This window comes from Cnephaeus nilssonii (genome assembly GCF_951640355.1).
Source record: "Cnephaeus nilssonii genome assembly, chromosome: X".
Classification (NCBI taxonomy): Eukaryota; Metazoa; Chordata; class Mammalia; order Chiroptera; family Vespertilionidae; genus Cnephaeus; species Cnephaeus nilssonii.
The window spans coordinates 104710859-104738080 of record NC_137071.1 but is presented as its reverse complement, the minus strand read 5'-3'; the positions used below and the strand labels follow the sequence as shown (position 1 = coordinate 104738080).

Sequence of the window (27222 nt, the reverse complement as noted above, 5' to 3'; positions counted from 1 at the left end):
ACTTAACCTTCTTTTGTCCCTACTTGTCCCTCTGTTCTACTCTACTTCTGTTTCCCTTTACAGTGAAATGTCTACACTATGATGTGTCGACTTCAACTCCAATTCCCTCTTCAGACCTGTTCCATCAAACCCTTAAACTTCCCTCCAAAGGCACCATCTTCAACTGAACCACCATCAGTTTTGACAAAGACCATTGGGAAAGCCTCTTCTAACTAGTCCTTTGATTCTCAATCTCCTCTAAACCTTTCTGATAGTCAAGGTGGTATTTGAAAAATATAAGTCAGACCTGTAATACTACTCAGCAATAAAAAGTAATGAAGCTGAGTGAAAAAAATAACCCCCAAAGGTTACATACTGTATGATTCATTTACATAACAGTCTTGAAATGACAAAACTGTAGAAACAGAGGACAGATTCATGGTCACCAATGGCGAGGGACTGGGAGAACTGGGCAGGAGGCTGTGGCTATAAAAGCAACAGGATGGATCCTTGTAATGATGGAACTATTTTATATCTTGATTGTGGTGGTGGATACACGAGCCTACACGTGATAAAATTGTATAGAATTCAACACACACAAGTAAATCCAGGTAAATCTGAGTAAGATTGATAGATTGTACTAATGTCAATATTCTGGTTGTGATCATGCATTTTAGTTTTGCATGGGAGCAGGAATGTGTAAAGGGTACATAGGATCTCTGTTTTATTTCTTAAAAATGAATGCGAACCTACAATTACTCCAAAAGAAAAAAGAATTATAAATAAGATCATGTCATACCCCAAGGTAAAACCATTCATTCAATGGCCTCCCATTTATTTTGGAATAAAACGGTCTGCCCATTGACTAGATGCAGTTCATGATCTGGTCCCTGGCAACTTGTCCAACATTTTATTATGCTACTCTCCCCAGCTCTTTTGGTGTCCATCATAATCACCACCAAGGCATCGGGGTTTGTCCTCTCTTTCTGGCTTTTGTACATCTGCTCCTTATTTCTGGAAGGTTTTTCCCTGGCTGTTTTTATGGTCGCTCCTTTCATAACTTTCAGGGCTCAGCTTAAATGCCACCTACTCCTTCCTAACCACACAATTTGCACCCTGTTCTTTTCCTGCACGGGTCTTATCCCAGATTTGATTATTTTATCACTTCTTTATCATCTGTCTCCCCGACCAGATTGCAGGCACCCAGGGCAGGGTGGAGAGTGTTCTAGGACTCTGCGCTGTCTCTCCAGCGCCTGGCATCGTTCTTGGCATATAAGTGAGGGCTCAGTAAACTGAATATTAAGTGAATGAATGAGTGACCACGTGCGGCTGCCATCAGTGTTTTTCTGCGTGATGTAAAGCCCTCTGGATGGTGGCTTTGGACTATGGATGAGGCTCCTTTCGTCCCTTTCCTGCTTGTTACTAAGGGGAAGGGTCGCTGGTGGGTCCCTCAGCGCCACTCCGAACCGCGGAGTTATGCAGTCGGGGCGAAACGAGGTACATTCCGGGCCCCGGTCGCTTTGCAGGGAGTACGCAGGTTAAGCGGAGGCCCCTGGCCAGGCCACCTTCTCTCTACTCTCTTTGTTACTCCCACCTCCCCAGCCCTGGGCGAGGCTGCCTGCAGTGACTCGTGACTCCCCACCACGCTCGAAGGCTGCAGCGCGAGGGAGGAGGGCCCCGGGAGCCCCTAGCCCGCCCTCCTCTCCAGGCTAGGGTCGGCCCTTCGGAGAAGCGCTCGCCACCGCCACCCCGAAGCCACCTTCTCCGCGCGCCCACGCCATTTAGGCAGCACCGCGGCTACCGAGAGCGGGGCACGTGGACGCGCGGAGTGCGCGGTGCTCCCGCCCCCAGCCCCCCGCCGGACCAGCCCCCAAGCGCTCGCTCCGCACCACAGCCCCCCTAGGCTGGCGTGCGCCCCGCCCCGGGCCAGCGGCGTCCGCCCCTGCGCGCGCTCCCTCCCCTCCCCGCCCCCTCCCGCGCCCCTCCCCTCGCGTCCCTCCCGCGCCCTACATCTCGCGCCCGGCTGAGGGGGCTCAATTCGCCGCCGCCGCCACCGCTGCCGCCGCCACCGAGCTTCGGTCTCGGTGCAGGTAGCGGCTGCCGCCAGGACAACTACGCGGCCGAGCATCCCCAGGCAGTAAGCCCGCTTTCTCACCGCGGGTGCGTGCATGCGCCTCCCGCCCACCGGCTCGGGTCCCCCGGGAGCCACTGCCCTATTGCCCCGCCGCCTCCGCAGCTGTCGCTCTGGTCTGCCCGGCCTCCAGGGGCCGGCTACCTGCGGCCTCTGGCCCCAGCCGCTGGGCCGGGGGAGGGGGCGGGTATCTTGTATGATATCTGCGTGCAACGGGCTGCACGCTGCAGGACCCCCACACGGGGCTCCCCTCTGGTGTAGGCTTCGGCCTCCCTGGGGCTTTCGCGAAGCTGGTGGGAGATGGTGGGCGGTGGGGCTGGGGAGCGACTGGGGAGGGAGAAGGTGGAGATGGGGGGAGGGGCAGGAGCGAAAGGAGGGGGCTCTCCGCGCTCTCCTATGCGGAATGATGGGGAGGAAGGAGGGAGAGAACAGGGCTCTAGGTTTTCTCACCCAGGATGTCGGCAGTGGGTGTGGGGCGAGTTGGGGGCACCTCTTGGTTTTCTCTACAAGGAGAGTTAGCAGGGTTTGTGGGGAGCGGGTGAAGTGGGGGGCTCCCCTTGGTTTTCTAATCAAGGATGGTGGGGATTGGGGAGGCAGTGGAGGGGGACCTGCCTCAATAAGGGTGGTGGGGGTGGGGATTCGAGGGAGTGGAGGTAAAGGGCTTGCCTGGGTTTTCTCCATGGAGATGCAGAGGGGTTGGAGGAGTGGGGGAGGGTGCGGGGAGAATGGGGAGGGAGGGGAGAGCCCGCTGCGCTTCACTATAAGGGAAGGGCGGGGGATTGGCGAATGGAGGTGAGGAGAGTGGTGGATTTCAGCTCCAGCGTGGAACCCAGAGAAGCTAGAGGAAGGTTCTATCACGTGGGTTGAGCCTTAGAAGGTGGATTTTCAAAACTGCAGGGTGTAACCTTTCCGCCTCAAAATGCTTGAAATCCCTACAAGGTGCCTTCTGTTCTAGGCTCTGGGGGAGCGCTTTGTGCTTTCGAAGTTTCTCTTTCCATTCCTCAAGGCCTCTTATCCTCCAGGTCGAGGTGGACTTGTGGAAATCTGCAAAGGAAGGCTGTGTGTGGTTCGGGTTCAGTGCTACATTATTTTCTGCATTTTGGGGCTGGGCGAGTCTCTCGGGTTTGTTTTGATTTTGCCCTTTACAATAAAAACCCTGTACCAGGGAGACCCCTTGGGAAAAGAAGAGAATACAGTTTATTAAGGGGACTCCAGGTTTGGATTTTGAATATCCTGAAGGGCAAGAGATCTGTCGTAGCATTTTTGCTTGGCTTTCAGAAGAGGTAGAAATAGAATAAACATCGAATGTCTTTGCTGGGAGTCCCCTATATTCATTTAAATTATTCCATCGGGATTATCCAAGCCCCCTTTGATTTGAATTTGGAATAGATCCTGTTTTCCTAATTGGAGCCATCATTTTGCCTGTAATTCTTCCCTGGGTTATCAAATCTATGGCAAGCTTATAGAGCAGCAGGAATAATTTTTTTTTCTGTTATCTTGATTAAGACAGTTTTAATGTAAGTTTTATGTTGTTACTTGGGAATGTGAACATTTGCAGAATAGCATAAATTTAAATTATGGGCCCCTTGGAATTTTGCAAAGCCTTTCCATCCCCAGCTCTTCTTCTCTGGGAACAGAATCCCCCCCCCCACACACACACACCCCATTCTTTACACTGAAGAAGCAAGGGCTTCTGGGATGGTAGCTTTGCCTTTGGAAACTCATGCTCTTATTTGCCTAAGAAGAATACATATTAAAGAGGCTAAGGCCTTTAATGTGGTGAGGCTATTTACTGCTTTCCCATTTTGGTTACATAAGGTTCCAATCTAGTCTTTACCTTCAGTCTTTAAAATGCTTATTTAACATTTTGAAGACCGAATACAATCTTTATGCAACAGGAAATTGGTCAGATAGGCCATGATTTGTACAAACCACCTCCCAACAATTACAGTCTAATACTACCATTAGGTTTTGTAGCCATATCTTGTTTTTGAAATTCTAAGCTACCATTCCCCTATTGAGTTTTTGGAGAAGGAAGGAGTTGTGTGTTTTTTTATTAACCAAGTCTAGATTTTGCCTGAAACATTAAAAAAATTTGTATAAGATTTAAATTGTTAAAATTTTCTCTTGTATGATACCAGTGTATTGGAGCTAATTTGATAAGTATCAAATTAGTGAACCCTGAAATAAGATAATTATTTGTTTACTGGGAATGCTAACTTGAAAATGTTTAAGTAGAAGTAGAGATTTGCATCTCAAAGATTAATGCAACTACATTTAAATAAACATTATTATATGCACCATTTCTAATGTTAATGTGATACGAATTCTATGCATAAGCAGCAGTCTAAAAATAGTACAGTTGACACTTAAACATCACAGGTTTGAACTTCAAGGGTACACTTACAAGGTGATTTTTTTTTTCAGTAAATACCTGTACTGTTTTCCATTTGCCTCGAGAGTCCACAGATATGGAGGGCCGACTGTCTGCATTGATCTACACAGTTTTATACAGGCAACTTGAACATGCACAGATTTGAGTATCTGTGGGGGTCCTGGAACCAATCCCTTGAGGATAACCAGGAACAGCCCTTAGGGAGTGAAAAGTTAAACTTTCTTTTTTTTTTTGGCCTTGGGGATTTAACTCTGATTGTTTTTTCTCTTAGGAATAGAATCCTGAGAGGTAAAAATCTTTTAAAGAGAGGAGAATGTTGATGGGTGGTGGGCCTCAAGTTTCTGTATTTAAGAAAGTGTAAATTGAGTGACTTTTACCCAGCTTTTTGAGAACCTGTTGTTTGCCCTGTGGGACTGGGAGGGGAAAAAAAGATGACATTTCAGAAATTAACAAATATATGGTCAAATATCTTTCTAAATAGCCTTAAAGATTTTGTTAACACCCATTTGAAAAGTAATTTGTGAATCAAGACTTTGTGTAAGAAATTGCCCCACACCATTTAAAAAAATAAGTTTGTTGAAGGAATGGAAGCTAACATCCCCAGACTGATCCCTGTTTTCCTGCCCTCCACTTCCTGGTTCCCTTCTTCCCCACACCCTTCCCTTTCTCCCCTCCGGTGTCAGTAACATTGGCTTTTATAACCTTGTGGGAGTTGAACAAATGTTGGCACTTGCTTGAACTTAACTCTTTGGCTGCTTTCCCCAACTTTTGCCTACAAAAATTTTTTTTGTTAATTGAATTTTCCAGTTGTTGGGATTTGGGGTAAAAGGGAGTCAACTGTAATTATTTTCTCTTAAAAGAGCTTTTCTTTCAGTTCCTGTTGGATAAGAGCAAAGAAAGGTTTGGGTTGGGTGTTTTTTGTTTTGTTTTTGTCAATGGAATACTTAATTAAGCAGAGTATCTGACCATTCATTTATTCAACAAACATTACTGGGTTACCTTCTCTGTTGGGGGCTGTGTGCTAGGTGCAGCGATGCACAGTGGATAAGAAATGACTTCTGCCTTCTGGTGCAGTTACTAAATGAAAGATAGACAATAAATTTGTTGTGAATAATTGAGAGTTGTCCAGTCTTTTGGACACTAGCATAGCACTTTATTAGATATATTAAATATGCTTTAGCCATGCAAACAGTGGAGTCATTTCTTTCCAGAGAATTGTTCACTGCATAAATTTTATCTCACCTCCCCAACTAATAATACTTTTCATTTTGAGTAATAATATAATTTTAAGTCTATTTAAGCTTTATGGTCTTTTTTAAAAGATAAGTTTTATGTAAAATAAATAAGACGTAGTAAAATTCTTGATATTTAGATTCAGCATTTTGTATCTCTTTATAGAGTAGTGAGAAGATGGCCAGGCCAGCATTCCTTCCTGTGACTTAAAGCATCTTCTGACAGCATATTGGGCCAAAAAATTTATTTTTCTGTGATCAACTTAGAATTATCCTATCCTATATAATAAAAGGCTAATATGCAAATAGACCGAATGGCGAAACAACAGGTCACTATGATGTGCACTGACCACCAAGGGGCAGACGCTCAACACAGAAGCTGCCCCCTGGTGGTCAGTGCACTCCCACAGGGGGAGCGCCCCTCAGCCAGAAGCCGGGCTCCCGTCTCCGTGGCAGTGCTAAGGATGTCCGACATACCCCGAGGGCTCCCAGGATGGCTTCTAGACTGCGAGAGGGTGCAGGCCGGGCTGAGGGACCCCCTCCCACCCCACCAAGTGCATGAATTTTATGCACCGGGCCTCTAGTGGATAATAATAGATGATGGAGCCCAGAAGAATGGTTAATACTAAATAGTAGCTCCAGTAAACCCTTGCCCTCCTGAAGGGCTACCTCCTGAGATCTTTGAGAATTCCCCTTTTTGTGAAGAATGCAAGACCAGTGATTTCTATCAAGGGCAGTTTTGCCCCCAGGAAACATTGAACATTGTCCAGAGACATTTTTAGCTATTCCAACTTGGGGCTTGGCATGCCTCTGAGAGGCCAAGAATGCTGCTTTAACATTCTATAGCACACAGAGCTGGCTCTCACCTCCCCCCACCCCCCACCTCCCGCAACAAAGTGTGATCTAAACCAAAAAGTCAATAGTGTTGAGGTTGATGTAATTTCCTCTACAAAATGCTATAAAATGTAACTTCAGGAGAGTAGAGAACAATGACAGTTTCTTGATGTGACTTGGTAGTTTGTTGAGCTCACTTTACTAGTCTTAAAAGTGACTGATTCCCATGCATGGACCTGAATAATTAAAAGACCAATAACAGCTACCATTGATGGTAATTACTCTGTGCCAGGCACTTGGTATGCATGGTATATCCTCTTCATTTAATAAATAAGGAATCAGGCTCAGAGTGGTAAAGTAACTTGCTTTAGGTCTCACAGCTGATCGAGGTTGGAAGTAGACATCAAAATATTGTTTATTCCTCAGAAGTTCATGGTTTTAAGCACAATATCATACTGTCTCCCCTGGGGCATTTGCTCTATTCAAAATCTTACTTAACAAAATTAAAATTACTACATGTTCTGTATATCATTGAACTTGCTTGAGAGTAATTAAAACCATGAACCCTAAATTTGATCATACTTGGAATAAGTAGCCAGGAGTAGGGGGGGAAAGGGAACCAATATTACTTGAAGGCCTATAATAATTCTAGAAAATCCATGAGTTGAATTTACACCCATTATGTAATTTTATCTTCTAGCAACTCTGCAAAGTAGTTATTCACATTTCACAGATAAGATTAGTGAAGTAACTTGTCTAAGCTTGCACAACTAATAATCAGCAGAGTTGGGATTTGAACTTAAGTCCCACGACTAAGCCACTTCCCCTGCTGCTTGATCTAAAGTTTGGGGTTGATGAAAGGAGTGAGTTGAGGAGCAAGCTGCAGAGAGGTGAGTAACCAGTCCTATAAAAAGTAATTTAAGTGGTAATGTGTTGTAGTTGCTGGATTATATTCAGGTAGAGAATGGAGAGGTCAATTGCTATACCTTCCTCAACAGATAAGAACTGAGTGCAACGTGGTATTTGTTCTGGAGATCTACCCAAACTAAGCCTGTCATCATTTTAGAAACTTCATTTTCTATCTTACTTGAATTTTTGGAAAACTTTTGATAATTGTACAACTGGAAGTTACTAAATTGTATTTAGATCCTTTCTGCAGCTTACCTTCTACCTTCTCTAAGACTGCCATATAAAATGTAGTAATGCAATGTTTGGTTTGTCATCTTTTTACACAATTTAAGCATTTGTGTTTTTTCTATGAAAGTTGTTGGAAGTTGTTTTTATAAAAAAATTGCATCAAATTCATACTTTCATTTTTCATATGAGGGTGTGTTTTGTTTTGACAGCTAAATATTTCACTTTTGCTATGTTGTGTTTTAGAGCATAAAAAGAGAAAAAATAAGAAACAGCCATTAACAATCTTATTTTGTCTGGCAAGCTTTTTTGTGGGTAGAAGAAGAACCTCTTGTTTCATTTCCTTTACTTTAAATTGGAAAGGAATTTTAACCATGATTCTCAAGGGCCAGTATGCTGGGGAGAAAAGAAATATTATTTAGATAAAATGCACGTTTTGATTTCCACTTAGGACTGTGAACTGGAGATTTTGATTGTAATAATAATGTCCTGATTCTGACTACAGCAATCAGCTACTTTGGTAATCAACAACTATGTATGGATACTCATTGTGATACTGTCTGATTTTGTGCCCCCCTCCCATTGATTTTAGAATAGACTTGAGAGATCAGATCAAACTTGTAAGAACACACTAGTCCTTTTGAAAATCTAATTTTTTTAATTATAAGAGTAGTACTTTTTCATTGTAGGGAAATTCAGAAAATACAGAAAAGTCTAAAGAAGAAAATAAAAACGAGTTACAATTCACCACCCAGAAGTTAGTGACAATGTTTTGTATTTCTTTTTATTATTTTAACTAGAGGCCCGGTGCATGAAATTCATGCATGGGTGGGGGTTCCCCTCAGCCCAGCCTGTACTCTTTCCAATCCGGGACCCTTTGGGGGATATCTGACTGCCGGTTTAGGCCTGATACCGGCAGTCAGACATCCCTCTCACAATCCTAGACCGCTGGCTCTTAATCACTCACCTGCCTGCTTGCCTGGTTGCCCCTAACTGCCCCCTCCTGCTGGCCTGATCGCTGCTCACTTCCTCTGGGTGCCGCCCTGGTCACCCCCAACTGCCCCCCCACCAACCTGGTCGCCCCTCATGGCCCCCCCCGTCGGCCTGGTCGCCCTATGCAGCCTGCTGTTCAGTCGTTTGGTTGTCCCTCACTAACCCCCCTGCTGGCCTGGTTGTAGGCGGCCATCTTGTGAGGGTATGAGGGTTAATTTGCATATTAACTCTTTATTATATAGGGTATGTTTTTTATTGATTTTAGAGAGAGAGGGAGAAATAGAAACATCAATGATGACAGAGAATCATTGATCGGCTGCCTCCTGCATGCCCTCTACTAGGGATTGAGCTGACAACCCGGGCATGTGCCCTGACTGGAATTGAACCATGACCTCCTGGTTCATGGATTGCTGCTCAACCACTGAGCACACCAGCAGGGCTGTATTTCTTTTTAAAATGCAGTGATTTTTTTAAAATTGTGAACTCAAGTTCTTTGTAAAATCTCCAACCTATAAGTATAGTCTAAATTAATTTTTTTTAATTTTAACAAAATTTCTGAATTATTGTTGCATCTCTAGATAGAACTCATGGGCATAAGGAGTGAAATGAGAAAGCTGCCAGGGAGTTGGAGGACTGTCCTGTGGCCTGTTCATGCAATCCCCTTAAAATATCTCCTCCTCAAACTTGAGTGATAGAATTTCAGTGCTAGAAGGGACTATCAATACCCCCCCTTCATTTTTCAGGTGAGGAAAAGGAGGCTCAAAGAGGTCAAGCACCTGTTCGAAGATCATATAATGTGTTAATGTTGGAGTTCCAGTATGAAGTTCTAATTCCTCCATATTAGGTAAGTTTTTATTTTCTAATTACAAACTTCTCATAGCCAAGAACTTTTTGTTAGCCTGTCCCTCAAAATAACAGGCTTTTATGGTGGAAGTATATTAACTATACTAAAGGATACAAAAAAAAGACCAAATATTTCCTAATTTCAGAAAATGATCAAAACAGTTGTGAGTAGTACAAGAATTTTTCATATAGTTTACTTTATTGAAATTGAGTATCAGTGGTCGGGAACCTCTTTTGTGCATCTGGCCCTTGGTTTAATTTTCCCTGGCCTATGGGGCAAGGACCAAGGCATATCAAACATGCCAAACAAGAGGAACAGAAAACAACTTTTATGAGTCTTTACACATGGAAGCCAGAAGAACACAATTAAAGCTGTTGCTGTACAAAATTATTTGTTTCCTTTATAGAATGAGATATCTGTTAAAATTGTGGGAAAGAAATTTTAAAGATTGCATCTGCTTCCAAATTTAGGTAAGAAGTTAAGAAATTATAGCAAATGCTGGCAATGTGGCATCATTAACAGACATAATTGTTGTTTGAATTTGGCACTATTAAAAAAGTTTTTCAGCTTTCCTCCCTCTCTGTCCCCTGCTCTCTTTGTCTCTCTTTGTAGCTGTGTGGCTCTCTCTCTCTTTGTGTCTCCTTTGCCTGTGTCCTTTTCACTCTTAGGGTGACTTTTTTTTAGTACAGTTGACTCTACCCACTTTCTTTTTTTCCCCTTTGGTTCTCAGTGTATCCACATCATCATTTTCACGTTCTACTGTGTACTCCTTATCCCATTCACCAGTATTATAGTTACCAACCTGGACTGGGCCAGGTCCTTTTTTTCAGCCTAAGATGGGCAGGGAAGCTGCTGTTGGGAGCAAATCTGGGCTAAGAAGAGCTGGTGTCATTCAGTGCAGAATGTCACTGATAGAATAGAATTAAACAAAAATATGATCAGAAATAACATAGGCCGCATATACAGAGTGGGACAAAAGTAGGTTTACAGTTGTGAGTACAAGAAACAGTTTTGTGTTGTATTATTTTTCATATGAACAACTGTAAACTTTCTTTTACCCCTATACTTATAAACTTGTGAACACAAAATCATCCCTTCTCTATAGCCAGGACCCCAGCAAATGCTAACCCTGTGTGAAATAATGCATATGAATACTCAGTGCTAAGGGCTTACTATTTGAACAAATGAGGAAATTTTACCCTTGCCTAGGGGTGTGTTCTTAAAGAGTTTTTGCTCCTGTTTCTCATTCATGCCTGTTAATGAATGTGTGCATTGTCAGCTCTTCCAAGTAGCACGCTGTATGCCTAGTAGAAAATGGGTTTTCTTCTGTATTTAAACAATGAGATTTATTGTACTTTATTTTTGAACTTCTGTAGGTGGAAATGCACAGATAGATAGAAGATCCGTGTGTACTTTTTTTTAAAATGCAGTGAAACCTATAAAAAGAAAAGAACAATTGCCTGGCCCGTGTGGCTCAGTGGTTGAACATCAACCCATGAACCAGGAGATCAGTTTGATTCCTGGTCAGGCCACATGCCCAGGTTGCAAGCTCAATCCCTTGTTAGGGGGTGTGCAGGATGTTGTCCATTGATGATTATCTCTCATCATTGATGTTTCTATCTCTCTCTCCCTCTCCCTCCTCTCTAAAATCAATAAAAATATATTTTTTAAAAACATTTTTAAAAAGAAAAGCACAATCAAATATGTCTTTGTGGTCAGCACATTACTTCCTGTAGAATTTATATTTTAATTATACACATAAAACTCTGGATTTTATATATATTCCAAGATACAAAATGATCCATCCATAGTCTAATCACAAGAATTTATAGTATCCGCAAGGTTTTACATATACTTTTCAATACTAAGGTAGTGATAGCTAAGGATACTTAGATTTTATCATCAAGGTTTTTTAAATTGATATTTAGAGAGAGGAAGGGAGACAGAGAAAATGAGAGAGAGAGACAGACAGACAGACAGACAGACATCAATGTGAGAGTGGAACATAGATTGGCTGCATCCTACACAATTCCCTAATGGGAATTGAGACCGCAACCCAGGCATGTGTCCTGACCAGGAATCAACCAGAAACTTTTTGATGCCCAGCCAACTGAGCCACACTGGCCAGGCCTTATCAAGGTTGTTTTGACAAGGATGATACAAAACTAAATATCTATACTTTTTGCCATTCACTTTCAGTTTTAGAGTGTGGATAAGGCTGCTTGACTCCTGTCAAGTTTAAAAATGTGTGCTTTATGCCCTGGCTGGTGTGGGTCAGTTGGTTGAGCATCATCCTGTACACTGAAGGGTCACCGGTGTGATTCCTAGCCAGGGCACATGCCCAGGTTTCAGGTTCAGTCCTCAATTGGGGTGTGTCAGGGTTGTTTCGGTTGGAAACCAATTGGTGTTTCTCCCTCCCTCCCTCCCTCTCCCTCTCCCTCTTCCTCTTCCTTTCTCTCTCTCTAAAATAAATAAAAACATTTTTTAAATGTGTGCTTTTATTAGGACGAAATTAAGCATTGGTTTGTCAGTGATTGTGGGGTCTAGTTTTACATATAATTATTGCCTGTGAAACTGTTAGCATCTGCCTATAGACATGATCAATCATATGGCTTCTCATGTGTCCAGGTGAGCTGAAGTAACAGGTGTCCCCTGCCCACACAGGTTTCTAAGAGACTAAAGAGTACACATAGACACAAAGATACATACACATGGATTATAAAGTCTCAAAAATGTTATATCCCTAAGCCATAGTAGTGGATTTAGACATATAAATTAACAAAATTTTATTTTTCAACATATTCTAAGAATTGTCCTGTAAAAAATTATAGCTTTAAATACTTGAAATAATAAAGTTCCTAGCCAGATAGCTTTTGGAAACTAAGGAGACACTGTAAGTTCCTTGTCAAAGATTCCACATCTCCAGATGCCAGGGTTAATTCAAGTTTTAAGATCCTAGGACCATTTTCTTCTAGGCCACAAGAAGTTGTGGCTCTATTTTTTGTGTGTTTCTTCAAAAAAATGTTAAAAAATATTTTGTTATTGATTTCAGAGAAGAAGGGAGAGGAGAGACAGAAACATCAATGATGAGAGAGGATCATTGATAGGCTGCCACTCCCCATCCCCCAAACGCCCCATACTGGAGATCATTGAGCCCACAACCCCGGCATTTGTCCTGACCCCGAATCGAACCGGGGCCTCCTGGTTCATAAGTTGACGCTCAACCACTGAGCCAGCTGGCTGGGTTCAAAATTTTTATGAGCTGAAATTGAATTTGGTTGTTAGACAACTTGTATTGTTATTCAAAGTCTCTTGAGCTTCAAAGCCAAAAACAAAAGTAATGATGGTCACGCATTTAGTATTCTTTCAAATTCTGGCTACAGATAAACAGCAATTCTTCATTTCATGTGTGGTCCCTTGGGACTGTGCTAAGCACATCCAACTGCAACATGGCTTAGGATTTTCATACAACCTTGCTTTTCACCTGCTTCACTAAAGGGTACTCTAAAAACAGAAGGTTGATATTTAGAAATACTGTACTTAACCAGATCGAGAAATAAACATGTAAGTGAAAGGGTCCAACAATGTGCCTTAAAAGAGGCAGAGCTTCAGTAACCTTTTCCCCCTAAGCTCTGCCTCTTTTTAAGGAAGGAACTTGGAAGGAATTTCCAGTGTAGTAAGCGCACCTAACCATACTTAGGAAAGAAACTAAGCAGCTAAGCTAATAGGTGGTGAAAGTTTATACTTGCATATATAGCAGCAATTTTCAAATCTTTTCATCTCATGGCACACATAAAGTAATTACTAAAATTCTGTGGCACACCAAAAAATATATTTTTGCTGATCTGAAAAAAAAAGTTTAATTTTGATTCATGCACCCCGAATGGCTATTTTTTGTGTTGGCTGTTGTCATTTTTTTTTTTTATTTGATAGTCTAAGGGAAAGGAAGTCAGTGCCCCTGACTAAATAGTCAGGTATTGCATGTTTTAAAAATTTTTGCAGAACACTGGTTGAAAATCAATGATCTATATAAATAAGCAGTCAGCCTTTCTTAAAGTTACTTTAAAAATATCCACTCCTCCCCACTTTATTAAGGAATAATTAACAAATATAATTGGACATATTTAAAGGGTACAATGTGAGAATTTGATATACATACACATTGTGGAATGTTACTATCAAGTTTATTGAGTATCATTTACATAAAACAAACTGCATTTACTACTTAAAGCATATAATTTGCTGTTTTGGCAAATGTATGTACCCATGAAACCACTGCCACAATCAGGATGTAGAATATTTTTATCACTCACACAAAAGTTTCCTTAGGCCCCTTTTGCAGTACATTCTTCCCTCTGCCCATGTCCCCAAGCAACCACTGAGCTGCTTTGTGTGAGAGCCACTTTCTAAACTTAGACTTGAAAATTTTTGGAGCCTTCTCTATCCAAAGACTATATTTATATCCAAAATGCAATTTCTTTTCTATGTTTAAGAAAATAATGCTATCCCAATTTTCTAAATATTCTTAACAAATTTGCCTGCAAGTAAACTACAGCATCCTTATTAAATAGCTTCATTACATGGAAGGGAAATTATAGCCAAGAGAAAAATAACTCTCATGAAATGGAAAGTGGTGTATGTTCTTCTGAAGTAGTTGTAGTGAGATGTCAAATTCCTCAAGAACAGGACAAATAAAATAATTTGAAATGTATTTCATGTTTATTTGTAAATGAAAAATGAGGGTAAATATTTTACATCGGTATGCATATATACTAGTGTGTGTGTGTGTGTGTGTGTGTGTGTGTGTGTGTGTGTGTATGTATCAGTACCTCCAGCTAACGTATCTTTATTATTACTCAGGAATAATCCTATCCCTTGAGCTTTCCAAAAGATTTCAACCAGATTCAGAGTGAATTTTCTGTGCATTGGTGTATCATCTTTATGTACTTACACAAACTTTTAATATGCTCAATATTACTTTCTCATTGATATAGTCAATTGAACAAACAATTATTAAGCAATTTAAAGGCCATACTATTGTCCTTCCTTATTTACCCTCACAAAAATTTCATGTCATTGTGCTTTCATGTCTAGCTGGCTCTCTGTTCTGTTGCTACTCCTGACTTCTGTCTTCCTTCCCCAATTTTCTTCCTCATCTTTTTGTCCTAATGCCACTCCTTACACTGCTCCGCATTCTTATGATACAACTGGTTTTGAGGGTGCAAGCCCTTTTATAACGCTATTTTGAAACAAAACAAAATCTTACAAAAGCAGAAAATATACAGAAAAAAATAACTTGCTTCAAATGTCTCAGAAAGAGGTGGGGGGGCGGAATAAAGGGGACAATGCAACATGTTCAACAATAAAGGGTTGCTTTTCTTATTTTTAATACAAAATACAAGCAAAGGATACACATACTTAAAAAAAAAAAAGCTCAGGAGCAGATACACAGCCCTAGAAACCCTTCAATAAAAAAGCAGGAGTTTGGTTTTTCTTTGTCTATGCAGGTACATCATACAAGTCAACCAATGCATGTTGCATCTATAATTCATGAACGTGGTCAACAAAATCATGTTCACTTCAACCCAATTTTATTTAAATTTTTAAAAAATTTAATGACACAGCTGTTTTTATAAACATATCCAGACCGAGTCATCAGCAGACTAATGCCTCTTGTCAGATACCGTCTTGGAGGCTGTTTTATCATTTTTCCTTTTGTGGTCCAATAATTTCTTCAAACTCCTTTCATGTTTAGAGCCAAGCTGGATGTTTGAGAGTTGTGAATGGTTGGTTTTCAGATAATCAAAGTCAAATATGTTTGCAGGGTTATGTTATAGACAGTCTTTGAAACCATGAATCATCAAAGAGAAACGAATGATTTACATTATAATATCACTATGAAACTTCCTTTTACAAAGCTAAAGCAATTAAAATTGTCTTTAGGTAAGGTGATTTATTATTCCTCAATGTATTGTGAAGGATTAAAAAAAAAACCTTCAACATTTGTCAAAATTTGTGGAATACACAACATAAAGAGTGAACCCTAATGTAAACTATGGACTTTAGTTAATAACAATATATCAATATTGGCTTATCAGTTGTGACAAATATATACTCCAGTAATGCAAGATGTCAATAATAGAGGAAACTAAGAGAGGATGTTGAGTGTATGGAAACTATTTTTCACTCAATTTTTCTGTAATCCTAAAACTGCTAAAAATATATATATTAATCTTAAAAAACCTTTGTACATTTTGGACTCAGAAATACAAAGAATATATCAGGCAATTTTTATTATTAACTTGTAATTGAATGTGCACTGTTTATTTTTAAGTACTATTAAAATAAGAGAAGTGCTTCTTGAGTGACATAACTTTGTATCATGGATCCCCTGAAAAGTGAGAGTATGAGCTTGTGGAAGAGCTGCCCAGTACCATCTGGTTGCGCAGTAGTTATTGGACCGGTCATTGTGAGTATTGGGTTGGGACTTTGCCACCATTGGGACATTGTGCCATCTTTGCAAGTGGATTTCCAGACTTGACAAATCCCCTGCCCTACAACCCAATGAGCCCTTTTTCACCCTTGCACTTGTGGTGTCACTAGCAACAGTGACAGTTTGTGAGTTCATGCCTTCTTTAAGCCAATATCCAGGTTAGAGTTTGATTGCTTTGGGCCAAAGGCTATTGCAGGCCTCTTAGAAGCATTGACCTCTAACACCAGAACCTCTATGCAGTTACTCAGTGTAGCCAGCTCTACACTAAACCTGTGTGAAAAGATTCGGTTTTTAAAAGTCTTATTGTAAATGGTTTCTATATATTGGAACTGAGTGCTTATTATGAGCAACTGCAAGTATGTGTTGCTTTCTTGAATTGGCTGTGAAACAGATCATTCTATGGTATGCAGTAAGTAATAAGGAAGGGAGCAAGAGTGGAAGATTGGGGCTGAGAAGGACATTAAGACTGAGAGGATAAGCAAATGTTATGGTGATGATAAAGTCATCGGAAGAGAAAAAACTGACAAGGCATCGAGAATTAGAATATAAATTAGCCCTAACCAGTTTGCTCAGTGGATAGAGCGTCGGCCTGCGGACTGAAGGGTCCCAGGTTCGATTCCGGTCAAGGGCATGTACCTTGGTTGCGGGCACATCCCCAGTGGGGGGTGTGCAGGAGGCAGCTGATCGATGTTTCTCTCTCATCAATGTTTCTAACTCTCTATCCCTCTCCCTTCCTCTCTGTAAAAAATAAATAAAATATATTTTAAAAAAGAACATAAATTAGAGTGATCACTCAAGGGTTAGATATCTTGGGGATACAGTTGTGCATGGAATGTGTCCATCAGGTGTGTAATTAGACCCAGAGTGAAAAACTTTATACAATTACCTGAAAAAATACTAATAAAGGAGGGAATTGTTTATAGAATTCACCTATGTAACTTATTAAAAAATTTTAATCCTCACCCGGGGATAATTTTTATTGGTTATAGAGAGAGGAAGGTGGAGGGCGGGGAGAAAGAGAGAGAGAGAAAACAATCAAACCCCACAACCTGAAACCTGGGTAAGTGCCCGGACCAGGAATTGAACCTTCCACCTTATGATGTAAGGGACAACACTCTAACCAACTGAGCCACACTGTCAAGGGCATTAACAATTTATTTTGTATATCAGAAGTAATTTTTTAGGTATGGGTCTTTTATGTATACTCATTGTTACACCTGTTATTAGAAAAATACATATATTTTTTTCTTGGCTTCACTGCTTGCCTGATTTACTATACTGGCCTACATCTGTTATAAGCAGCAAATTTTAATGGGGAAGGAGAAAGAGACTAGACTGGAAACCTCTCCCTAGAGCAGTGATGGGCAACCTTTTGAGCTTGGTGTGTCAAACTTCGCCAAAAAAACTGAGCATAACTCGGGTAGTGTGTCACTTTGAGGAAAAAACATTATTTCGCAAATGTTTCATCCTCAGGAGCAGCAAATGTTTCATCCTCGGCATGCGGCCGCCTCAGCGGCTGCGTGTCATCAGAAATGGCTACGCGTGTCAGTGCTGACACGCGTGTCATAGGTTCGCCATCACTGCCCTAGAAGTACAATCCATGATGGGGGCTGGGGATTCCTGTTCAGTTGCCAAGATTGTGGGTTACTCTGTGCCAGTGGTGAACCAAATAGTGGCACAGCCAGTGCTTTCCTGTGGTCATCGTCACAATTAATACCAAGTTCTGCACTGTAGCAATGGCAAAATGATCACTCTGTCCACATCATAAGGTATAAATGGGCTCAGTGAGTCATAAGACCTAGCATAGTCATCCACCTCCCAGTGAAGCTGCTGGGAATAGTTGGATGGTCTGGGGAGGTGTAATGGCAATGGCATACAAGGCCAGGTGTGTGACAACATCCTTTTGCCCCTTGGGCTCACCCAGCTGCTTCCCACTGAGCTTTAGCTTTTCTTCATCTCCCTCCATCCCTCTCTTCTCTTTACCTTTAATTCAATTGCTTGTGGAATTTCTGTTAAGGAACAAGGAGGGCCTCACCACAAAAAAGTTGAGGGACCATTGGCCTAAGTCAGTGGTCGGCAAATCGTGGCTCGTGAGCCACATGTGGCTCTTTAGCCTCTTGAGTGTGGCTCAGCGTTAGAACCACTTCAAAACAGACTCGCCCAGGCCGAAAACCGACTTCTGTGCATGGGCCACGAAGTTTCAATCGCACTGTATGTGCGCAAGAGCCACACTCAAGGGGCCAAAGAGCCGCCTGTGGCTCGCGAGCCGCGGTTTGCCGAACACTGGCCTAAGTATTCTAACTACCAAAGCAGTGTATTTTAGACTTCTTTAACTGCCAGGTTTTTACTGCTGTTCTGGTTTGTTAGGTATAAAAAGGGTACGTTGTAAACATTTTTCTGAACCCAACTTGAGAACTGAAGTGTCACCTTATAAACTTATCATTCCTTCCATTATTAAAACCCCTATAATTTATTTGTGTTTATGTGCTTATTATTGTCCCCATAGCAGATACCAGCAATGATGGTGATGTGAAGGATTTACTCTATGGCTAAGTGATTGGAGCAGAGCTGCCCAATTGCCAGCACTATGCCAAACCCAGCTTACAAAGTATGAGGCCAAGTACTTCATAAAATGAAATCAGTAAATGTTTATTGAATGCTTACTCTATGTGCTAAGCACTTTGCTAGGCTTGCTAGATGCTGTGGGGAATATCAAAAACAAAAGTGATCTCTTCAAGCAAGGAACGTCCATTCTAATTGGAGAAGTTCTTAGAGATGTATTAAGGATGTGGTGGAAAGAGTATTGAACTGAGGGGGAGGAGGAATTCAGAGTTTTGAATCTTAGCCCAAGTTCTGCCAATAACCCTATGATCCTTTGGACAAATCACTTCCCCTTCCGGAGTCTATTTATAAAAAGGAAATTGGACTAGATAATTTCTAAAACATTCTGAGGATTGGTTCATAAACAGATGTGTTAAAAAATTAAACTAGCAGAACATGCTACATTCTTTTTTGCTAAAAAAATTGTACATATAATAATTTAACTATTGTATGTACATATTATTATATGTCCAATAAGTCCTTAATGTCGTTGATAGGTTCTGAGACTTTAAGCGAAATAACATGTAAAGAAACCAGTTTTACCATAGGCTAATTGATATACAAAAGAGTTCATTCCTACAGCAGCGCATATGACAAAGTGACGTTGAATGAAATGTTATTTGATACATACCAGTATATTTACACTATATAATTATGTTAATTAAAACTGTAGAGCTGCAGTCCTAAAAGTGGTGTCCTTGGACCAGCAGCATCAGCATAACCTGGGAACTTGTTAGAAATGCCAATCGATGGGCCCACCCCAGACCTACTGAATCAGAAACACTAGGGGTGGGGCCCGGCAATCTGTTTTTCTTCTCCCCCCCCCACATCTGTTTTAACAACCCATTTGCCCCCAGGGAATTCTGATGTTCATTATACTTTGACAGCTGTGCTGTAGGAATTTTGGGGCAGTTCTCAAACTTGGATGCACATTGGTTTCATCTGGGGGAACTTCAGGTTCCCAAAACATAACTAGTTGCTCTGGGTCCCTAATGCAGCCCATTTTGGAATCATTGGTTTAGGGGAGGGTGGCATGAGCACCTGTTATTCTCCAGACGTGACAAACATCGGAGGAAAGGAGTCAGCCAAAACCAGCGTTGAGTTTGGGGAAGGTGAAAAGGGGGTTGGAATCTGATTGGAAGACCTTGCATTTCATGCTAGAAAAAATGGCCTTTAGGTTACAGTAAAGGAAGTTCTTGGGGAAAAGGAGTGATACTTGCAAGGTGGTCCATTTGAAAGATTATTCTGGCAGCATATAGAAGAAGGGAGCATGTCTAGAATTAAGTCTGATGAAGTAGTCTAGGTGTGAAGTGATGATGGGATAAATTAGTATTGTAGAACTGAGATTATAAGGAAGAAAAAAGTATGAATGCTCGTTTAGAGGACAAAATAGGATTTGGTGAAGGTTGTGGGAGTGAGAGGCAGGTTTGAATGTCTTTAACTCAGGAGTTCCTCTCAGACTTCTGGGACAGCCAGTGCTATCAGAATTGTCAGGTCTTACGGATATGTACTTATTTTTTTTGTCCTCCATTGCTTTGATTTAAGAGTTCTGATTTGGGGAATGGGTGTTCCTCAGTGAGTTACACAAAAAGACAGAATTGTAGTCATCCAGAAAGCTACTCAGGGTCATCATGGCAGGGGGGCAAAAACCCTGTTTCTCTTAAAGAAAGAATGCTTGGAGTTGTGGGAAAGTTGTAAACTTGGCAATGACTAATTCAAACCTATCAGTCAATTAAGTGAATTTTTATTTTATCATTTGTTTGATTTGGGAGCTGTTGTAATTGCCATTAAAAGGACATCAATCTCCCTATTTTAAAAACAAAACAAAAATACCATTGAATATTAGGGCAAAGGACAAGAATTTCAAGGTTTTTTTTTTTTTTTTACCTTTTGACTTTAGCAAACATTTGCTTCTCCATTATTTTTGCTGTATTTTGCCTTTTTCTTCTTTTTTCTTTTTGCATTATTCCCATTTGTTCCTAACGCCTGATGATTTTAGTTTCCTCTCATCTGTTATTGACAGCTTTTTAAAGTATTCTTAATGTTTAGTATTTTTTTTACTTTTCAATTTTACTTTAGTCTCATAAAGCTCATTAGCCAGCAATTATGCAACAATATACACAGAAAAATAGTCATTTAAAAAAGGTTTTGACCCCCCTTCATCTATTTCTTCCACCCTCATGCCTCTAGCAACCACCAGTCCTTTCTTTGTATATATGCACTTGGTTTTTGTTTTATACTAGAAGCCCACTGCACGAATTCATGCACCAGTGGGGTCCCTTGGCCTGGCCTGGGGATCGGGCCAAAACCAGCTCTCCGACATCCCCTGAGGGGTCCCAGATTGTGAGAGGGCACAGGTCAGGCCAAGGGACCCCACTGGTGCATGATCGGGGCCGGGGAGGGGTGAGGGAGGTTGGCCAGCTGGGGAGGGACCGCAGGAGGGCTCCAGGGAGTGTCCGGCCCATCTTGCTCAGTCCCATTGTCCGGACCCCAGCAGCAAGCTAACCTATTGGTCAGATCGTCTGCCCCCTGGTGGTCAGTGCACGTCATATGGAGTGGTTGAGTGGCCTTAGCATATCACTAGCATATTACGCTTTGATTGATTGAATGGATGACTGGACACTTAGCATATTAGGCTTTTATTATATAGGATTCCACGTGTAAGAGAGGTCATATGGCATTTGTCTTTATCTGAATAATTTTGCTTATCATAATGCCCTTGAAGTCCATCCATGTTATTGAAAATGGCAAGATTTTTATTCCTTTTTATAGCTAAACAATACTTCCATTGTGTGTGTGTATGTGTGTGTGTCTCACAATTTTGTAATCCACTTGTCCACCAATGGACACTTAAGTTGTTTCTGTGCCTTGGCTATTGTAAATAATGCTTCAATAAACATGGGGGTATATATATCTTGTCAAGTTAGTGTTTTCATTTTCTTTGGATAAAAACCCAGGAAGTGGAATAGCTAGGTTATATGGTAGTTCTAGTTTTAATTTTTTGAGGAACCTCCATAATGTTTTCCACAGTGGCTGTACCAATAATATGCATTCCCACCAACAGTACCCGAGGGTTCCCTTTTCTCCACATCCTCGCTAACACTTGTTTGTTGATTTATTGTTAATAGCTATTCTGATAGATGTGAAGTGCTATCCTATCACATTGTGGTTTTAATTTGCATTGATTAATGACGTTGAGCATCTTTTCATATGTTTATTGGTCACCTGTATGGGTTTTTTTTTTTAATTATCTCTTCAGACCTTCTGCCCATTTTATAATCAAATTGGTTTTCTTTGTTTTTATATGAATTCTTTATATACAGGGTGGTGCAAAAGTAAGTTTACATTTGTGAGTACCCGAAATACAATTTATTCTTGTATTATTACTTATTAATTATTGTATTATTTTCCATATGAACAGTTGTAAACCTACTTTTGCCCAAATCTTTATTTTGGATTTTAGCCCTTTATCAGATACATGATTTGCAAATATTTTCTTCCATTCAGTAGTTTGTCTTTTCTTTTTAAATATATTTTTATTTCAGAGAGGAAGGGAGAGGGAGATAGAAATATCAATGATGAGAGAGAATTATTGATTGGCTGCCTCCTGCACGCCCCCTACTAGGAATCGAGCCTGCAACCCAGGCATGTGCCCTGACTGGGAATGGAACTGTGACTCCCTGGTTCATAGGTCCACGCTCAACCACTGAGCCACACCGGCCGGGCTGCCTTTTCTTTTTATTGATGGTTTCCTTTGCTGTGCAGAAGTTTTTAATAAGATGTAGTTCCTGTTGGTGCAAAAGTTCTCTCAAAGTTTTATTACTCCAGTCAAAAAACAAACAGATGTATTTTATTGCTTATCCCCCCTTTTGACCACAAATTTCTTTAAATTTGCATCCAAAAATGGCCCATCAAAAGAGCTCCTCAACCCTAGCTGTTTTGGCTCAGTAGAGAGAGCATTGGCCTGTGTACTGAAGAGTCCCAGGTTCGATTCTGGTCTAGGGCACATGCCCGGGTTCCAGGCTCGATCCCCAGTGGAGGATGTGCAGGAGGCAGTCAATCAATAATTCTCTTTCATCATTGATGTTTCTAGCTCTCTCTCTCCCTCTCCCTTCTCTCTGAAATCAATAAAAATATATTTTAGAAAAGAAAAAGAAAAAAAAGAGCTCCTTTGGGTGTACTTGAGGCATGGTGGGGATACTGCTCATGTTTGCACCTTTAGTGAGTTTATAGGTTGTGCCATATCCAGGAGGAAAAACAGCTTTTATTTACTAGTTTGGAAGCCTATAAAAGCAAAGTCCATATTTTAAAGGGTTATCTATATTCTAATGCAAGGTTTAAAAATGGTTCACCACTCTAATTTGGTAAAGCTGTGCACTTTTTAGTTTCCTGAAGAAAAAATATAGGGAAAATATAGAGTGGTCACAATTTTAAACATGTAGTATATCTAGTAGATATAACTGTTAAAAGTATAACTTATCTTTTCCCAAACTGCACAAGTATAAACCTTTCTCTTACAAATTGTGCAGAATATTATGATTATATCACATAAAATAAATTTAGAAACTTGTGTGGAATAGATGATCTTCTAGACATAGTATAGAGCAGTGGTTCTCAACCTTTCTAATGCCGCGACCCTTTAATACAGTTCCTCATGTTGTGGTGACCCCCAACCATAAAATTATTTTCGTTGCTACTTCATAACTGTAATTTTGCTACTGTTAATGAATTGTAATGTAAATATCTGTGTTTTCCGATGGTCTTAGGCTCTACAGCAGCGGTTCTCAACCTATGGGTCGCGACCCACAGGTTGAGAACCGCTAGCAGGGTCACCTAAGACCATCGGAAAACACAGATATTTACATTATGATTCATAACAGTAGCAAAATTACAGTTATGAAATAGCAACTAAAATAATTTTATGGTTGGGGGTCACCACAACATGAGGAGCTGTATTAAAGGGTCACGGCATTAGAAAGGTTGAGAACCACTGGTATAGAGTATATCACCTGATACACATTACCAGATATACTCTATGCTAAATCTTAATTTAAGGACACAGAATTAGATTTTATCTTTATTGTTGAAAGTATTACAGGTATCCCATTTTATCTCCCCATTGAACCCCTACTTCACAGTCCTGTCCCCTCTTCAGGCTTTCACCCCACTATTGTCTGTGTTCATTTTGCTTGTCAGTTTATTTTGTCCATTAGATTCCACATATGAGTGAGAACATGTGATACTTGTCTTCCTCTGACTAGCTTATTTTGCTTAGTATAATACTCACCAGGCGCCCCTGGGTCCGGGAGAGGCCACGCACCCCTGGGTCCGGGTGAAACTGGATCCTGGGTCTGGGTGAGGCCGTGCGCCCCTGGGTCCAGGTGAGGCCGTGCGCCCCTGGGTCCAGGTGAGGCTGGGTCCCGGGTCCGGGTGAGGCCGCGCGCCCCCGGGTCCGGGTGAGGCCACGCGCCCCTGGGTCCGGGTGAGGCCACGTGCCCCTGAGTCCGGGTGAAGACGTGCCCCTGGGTCCAGGCGAGACCAAACCAGAGGGAGTCGGACCTGCATTACCACCATTTGTCCACCGTCCAGAGCTGAAAAGTCAGTGCCGACATGTACACATAAGGAACTGGTGGACATTGAAATTGGGTCTCAAAAGAACTGTTGGTCCAGAAAGAAACTCACTACAGACTGATTCATTTGCCTGTCAGCATAACTATTATTGCTCGTCTCACATTCGGTTCTTATAAGTATATTTCTAGTAACACATGATCTCACTCATCTAGGGGAAATGATGAACAACATAGACTGATGAACAAGAATAGACCCAGAAACAAGGAGGCATCGATCGGACTGTCGGGCCTCAGAGGGAGGGTAGGGGAAGGTGGGGGTAGGGGGGAGAGATCAACCAAAGGACTTGTGTGCATGCATACGAGCCTAACCAATGGTTAAGGACAACAGGGGGCTGGGGGCATCCATGGGGAGGGGTGTGGGATGGGAATGGGGGGATGAGGACAAATATGTGACACCTTAATCAATAAAGAAATTAAAAAAAAATACTCACCAGGTCCCTCTATGCTTTGAACTATGGAACCTCTTTTTTATAGCTGCATAGTATTCCATTGTGTAAATGTACCACAGCATTTTTATCCATTCATCTACTGGTGGGCACTTGGGCTGTTTCCAGATCTTAGCTGTTGTAAATAATGCTGCTATGAACATAGGGGTGCATATATTCTTTCTGATTGGTGTTTCAGGCTTCTTAGGATATATTCCTAGAAGTGGGATCACTGGGTCAAATGGAAATTTCATTTTTAAACAAAATTAGATTTTATCATATTTTATATCATAATAGCCTTTTGAGTTTTGTTTATTTATTGAGATATTAAATATTTGATTATTTTGCATATCTTGATTATGTTGAAATTATTAAAAATTAAGCATATTTCCTCTGAGCAGACCATTTATTTATACCAATAAATTATTTTGCTGAATGAGAGCCAGTTTATTAGTTCTGCTAAAAGAAATGAACCAGTGGATATCTCATGTGTATTTATTACTGGATTTTATGGTAACATTTAAAATGTGTTTTGAAAGGTACATATGGCTGTGTTTCTGACCACCACAGTGTAAACATTTGAGTAACAGTATATTGATCAATGAGAAGTCTAAGCCACCTGGTGTCATCACAAATATATCTAATTAAGAATATATTTGGTGTTCACCACTCTCTGGTTTCTAGGTGGGAGAGAATATTGTAAAGGACAATATTAAGGAATGGTTGCCATGACAGTCACTTTCAAAGAATTTAAAGGAAGACAATGCATTTGTGGGGCTCATCCACTTTGATTGATTCAGCTGGTCTTTTAGGCTCATTCAAACAGCCATGGTCCCTGGATTGCATTTTTTTCACATAATTCACCCAATTGATTGGTGATATGGGGACCGTTAAAGCTTGGCTGACAGTAGTGATAGAGTCGCCAGTGGCCGTGACCACAATACTATTGTTAAACCTGAAGGAAAATGATTGTGTATGTGAAATGTGACAAGAACATAGCTACTGGCTTCTTCTAGAATGATATAAATGTCTAATTTCACTTATTCTGTCAGGGTGGGATAAGATTACCATGATTTATTTAAAAGCATGACTGACCCCTAAAGTGTTTGGGTTTTATTTTGGATTTTTTGCTGTCATCACATTTTACCCAGTGTACTTGGCTGCTGTTCTGTTTTTATTCTTTGACTTGCGCAATATTGTCAACACAATTTATATTATGTCTGGTCAGAGGCATACAGTTACACACTGCAGATTCAAAAGTATATACAATACTACCTGCTATGAGTGTTTTCATTCTCCCAACCCAACTAAATGTTAAGTGGGGCACACTAGCACAGACAATGAAGTGAAACAGAACTGAACATGCTGTTAAAATCTTGCTGTCTATTTTTGTCATTCTTGTGGTCTAGTTCTTGATGAAGAAGCTATGAACTATGGAACCTCCCCTGACAGGGCCCCAAGTTGGACCCAACGTGAGAGCTCTGCCTACTCAGCCTTTGAGCCTTTCTCTCTCCTGCCCTCTGGGGGATGTCATGGAGCATGACATGAAACGACTTCCTGTGAAAGGGAGAGCGTCTTGTAGTTACTAGAAGACAAGTTCTCTGGTACCCCACCTGCCAGGAGCCCTTCAAAGCCTGAACATGTAGAGGTGGAGAGCAGACAGAGATAAGGCAGGGAAAGTACTGGTAGGGTTAGGGTCTTAGGGAAGAAGCTATTCTGCTTCTTTAAGTAGAGAACTGGATTCCTTCAAGTTGAACCCAGTATGTATCAAATCCATCTCCAGGAAAAAAATCTATTCCGGAGAGTGCATAAAATGAAAGGTATACTAAATCTAGAGTGTGGTGGATTCAGGTTGGAAGTTCAAGTTTGGTAGAATCTAAAGAGGGATATATTTGGCCCCAAGCATTTGTGGTAGCATATGAAATCATTATCCAAGTTTGATAAAATTTTTACTCTACACCTGCTATAATTATAATGATACTTATCCAATATTCATTGAGTACCTTTTATGTGTGAAGAACTATTAAGTGCTTTACTTGCAGTGCCCTCTTGCCACTTTACTGAACCTCTGTGACATAGGTTACCATTGTGCAGCTGAGTGAGGTTATACAGCTAATATGAGGTGGGGACCAGCATTTGAACCTAGGCATTGACTTTGGCACCTTTGCTGTGAACAGCTGTGCCATGCTGCATTCTTGCTGCAGCTGAAGAAAGGGTGTGGCACCTTGATTTCCATATGAATAGATGTGGGTGGCGGGAGGTGAGACTGAGCAAAGTGTTTTGTATATACAAACCATGCTAAGTAATGGGAGATAGAAAAGAAATAAGGAATTCTGTCCCGCAACCAAGAAAGTTGAAGTCCTGTAGGACAAAGGAGACATAACATGAAACAAGTAATACATATTCATATGATAGACTGAAAATATTCTCTCTACTTAAGTATAGGCTGGAAGAGGACTAGAAGGTGTTCCTTTCAAATATTTGCTTGTGAAAGCTCTTCACTGCTGGCACAAATTTGCTTTCCTCTGGGC

General features: G+C 41.0%; 1 protein-coding gene across 5 annotated transcripts in view; it reads left to right on the top strand.

Moving 5' to 3' along the window:
• The first annotated feature begins 1979 nt into the window (after positions 1 to 1979).
• FHL1 (four and a half LIM domains 1) overlaps positions 1980 to 27222 on the top strand; it is a 72538-nt gene continuing 47295 nt past the window's right edge. The window contains exons 1-3 of one of the 5 annotated variants that reach the window (XM_079765563.1): positions 1988 to 2116; positions 8395 to 8462; positions 9442 to 9542. The gene's annotated coding sequence lies outside the window, so the exon portion shown is untranslated. Of the gene's footprint in view, positions 2140 to 8394; positions 8463 to 9441; positions 9543 to 9995; positions 10013 to 27222 lie in introns of those variants that run through there. The other 4 variants (XM_079765562.1, XM_079765561.1, XM_079765565.1 and 1 more) reach the window with 4 other exon arrangements.